Source organism: Arachis ipaensis, chromosome B01, assembly GCF_000816755.2.
Source record: "Arachis ipaensis cultivar K30076 chromosome B01, Araip1.1, whole genome shotgun sequence".
Lineage (NCBI taxonomy): Eukaryota > Viridiplantae > Streptophyta > Magnoliopsida > Fabales > Fabaceae > Arachis > Arachis ipaensis.
This window is the reverse complement of record NC_029785.2, coordinates 124,724,783-124,728,203: the sequence shown is the minus strand read 5'-3', so window position 1 is coordinate 124,728,203 and position 3,421 is coordinate 124,724,783. Positions and strand designations below refer to the sequence as shown.

The following is a 3,421-nucleotide window of genomic DNA, read 5'->3' as shown; positions in this document are numbered from 1 at the left end:
CATTTTCGATCATTTTAATTTTCTTTTACATTTGGTATTCATAAGTTCGTTTTGACCTAAAAAGAATTCACTATTAAGAATTAAAGTAATAATCTGATTAAGCCCAAAACTTGGAAGTACAAAGGCAAATTCACATTGCATTTCATTACTTTGTCATCAATCTGATTACACTTTTCTATTATTAAATAAAAATAAACACATGCATATTATCTTGCTTTTCTAAACCTCCTCAAAAATAAATAAATAAAGAGAAAGTATGAGGAGCCAATAGAATATTTATACAATGTGTACAATAGAGATTTAGAGAGTATTAGAGATATAATAATTAGTGTTACCTTTTTTTTATTAACTGAAACTTTTGGGATGAGTGGTATCATGACATGATATTAGAACACTAGATCCAAAAAGTCATGTTCATTTTGTAACTCAATAGCCCATTATACACATTGTACAAATAGTCCATTGTCTCTTTAGCGAGATCCATAAATAAATAATCGAAGTTGATGATATAATAGTAACTTGATAGGAGGAAAGGTAAATTGGTCTCTTTGTTTGTGTTTCCCCTGTATTTTCCCCCTCAATACTGAATTTAAGAACTCTCTACTTAACATATCAAATTACTACATATCTATACCAGTCACACACACGTACGTTAGTAGTTTTTTTATTTTTATTGATACTGCTTTTGGTACTTTTATTTTATTCTTTTGTTTTTTTCAGGGAAGATCGAATACTTTGTGTGGTCTATATAGTTCTGGAATATTGAACGACATGTGAATACCACGAAAGATTTCAGATAGCATTAATTAAGAAATAACGTGCAATGACTATATATTTCCATAACGGTGTAATGTAAACTGAATCAATTAGGATATGGAATAGTATATTGTTTTGCCTTGTTTATAAAATTAAAAAACAATATCTGACAAAGTTGTAAGTGCATAGATTTGCAATAAGATTCTTCGACAAGGGAACCAAAGAGGACCATTGCATTCAATGAAGCCCTATTGGTCAAAACAATAACTAGTAGAACAAAAATATTGGTAAGTTTTTTTAGTTGTACCAACTTATTATAGCTTTACTGCTTCAATTCATCAATGCGGAAAATGGGATAATATAACCATAGCTTTTTTTGGTTACTCGACTATATCCTTAATGTGATTAGCTAAGGACTAATTGGTTCTGAGTTTTATCTAATGGTTTGTTTTATTGTATACATAAAATGAGATTCAAATTTTTAATATTTTACTTAAATGGACGAGTAAATTGACGACTCGATTCAGTCAAATTGGTTTAATATAATCTATGATACATAAATACCGACACATACACGAGACACGACACAAGACACGTCGATACGCAAATTTTAAAATCTTATAAGAAATAGAGACACACATATATATAAAATATAAAGTATTTTTTAATTTAATTTTTAAATTTATTTTAAGAATACATGTTAAAAATAAGATTGGATACGCTAATACCTGATGTTATTTAAGTGTGTTCAAACGTATCTAAAATTTTTTTTAGAGCAATACTAGGGAACCAAAAGGGTATTAGCCAAAAATCAGCCAAAATACTTTTGGTGAATTCAAAATTTATACGAATTAATATATATGGATGTTTCTTCTGCTAAATATCAGAATGTTTTTTTTTTCATACTAAATGGATGTTCTTTTATATATTTTTCGTATTTTTTTGTATTGCAAATGTAAATGTCTTTATTTCTTTAAAAATTTCATTTTTTTTAAATTTTATAGATATTTAATTATTTTTGCTAAAATATAATTGGATGTTTCTTTTGTTAAGTATTAGGATGTTTTTTTTTCATATTAAATGAATGTTTTTTTTTATAATTCTATAATTGTGTAGTTTGCAGTCTCTTTAATCATCAAAACGGCACCTAATATCGCAAAACGCAGAGAGCAACATCTGCAACAACAAAAAACATAAAATAAAAATAAAAAATAAAATTTTATTATTTTCACTTTTTTTTATAAAAATTAAAATAAAAAACACTAAAAATAAAATAAAAATAAAAAAGCAAAAGCTGCAATGGGTTGGGCTATAGCTGTTCATGGCGGCGCCCGTGACATCTCCCGTTCACTGCCACATGACCGCCGCCAGCCCTGTGAAGAAGCCCTCCGCCACTGCCTTCAAATTGGCGTCGAAGCTCTTGAATCCAATTCGCCTCCTTTGGACGTGGTTCAGCTCGTGGTACAGTAATAACTGTAACGGTATTTGTCTTCATTTTCATCAAAGATCCTGTGATCTCATGCTTTTACTCTTCTGTATAGGTTCGTGAACGGGAGAATATTCTGCACTTCAATGCTGGTAGGGGTTCTGTGTTGAGGGCGTCGCGGAGAGCATAGAAGTCGCCGGCGCTTCCAGCAGCATTGGTAAGAGAGAGATCTGTGTGTGATTGTTAGAGATGGGTAGGTTAACGTGAGAGAAAAGAGGAAGGCTTTTATAGATTTTAATTAGGTTTACCTAATTAATTTTAAATTTTTTAAATTTTAAATTTAAAAAATTTAAAATTAATTATTAATATAAATTAATGTGGTTTTGTTTAGTTTTTGGCCGATCCCTTTTGGTTCTATATACTTTTCCTTTTTTTTATTATTAAAATAGGATTAAACACAACAGACACGTATATCGAATAAATATCGTATTTAATATTTGTCCAACGCACAAACACGACAACTTAGCAAAGTGTCCGAATTTCGTAGAATATAACCATAGCTAGTTGTTATACATTTGTACATGTAGGTCCATTATTATGACTAAAGAATTGACTACGGCCACTTACATGCACTAAAGCGTTTCCAACTCTCACTCATTGCTGCTATTAATAATACTACGTAGTATATAGTACTCATCCTAGTATAGATGGGTGAATTTAAGTAGTTGTATTATTCAATAGCTTTTTAATGTTATATTTTTTTCCCTTAAAAAAATGAGTTAAACTAAATATTTAATTTTTTTAGTTAATATTAATTTTTTAAAATTATTACTTTTTACATAAATTTTAAACTAAATTTTAAATCTTAAATTTTAAATTTTAAATTTTAATATTAAATTCTAGTTCTAAATTTTAATTTCTCCAAATATACTTATTATTTTACTTTTAACCAGATCAAAGGTACTTTATCAGTTTAAACATATTTTTTTAAAACATAATCGAGCTATAAAATACTTGAATCAGTTTGTATTTTGTTAAAATATTATTTATATTCAACTTATAGATTACAGTTGCTAACGAGTTATAACTCAAATAGCATAATCTTTTCATACTCACTTAATAAGTCGCGAGTTTTCGCTAAAAAAAAAAAACTTATAGGTTGCAGCTGACTTATGGAAGTAGTTATTATTGAACAATTACAAATACTTTATAGTTTGTGTATGTGTTGTAAAAATTGCC

General features: G+C 28.2%; 1 long non-coding RNA gene across 1 annotated transcript in view; it reads left to right on the top strand.

Moving 5' to 3' along the window:
* LOC110262999 overlaps window positions 1-1,656 on the top strand; it is a 21,396-nt gene extending 19,740 nt beyond the window's left edge. The window contains exon 3 of the long non-coding RNA XR_002348012.1: window positions 1,531-1,656. This is a non-coding gene — a long non-coding RNA (uncharacterized LOC110262999). The remainder of the gene's footprint in view (window positions 1-1,530) is intronic.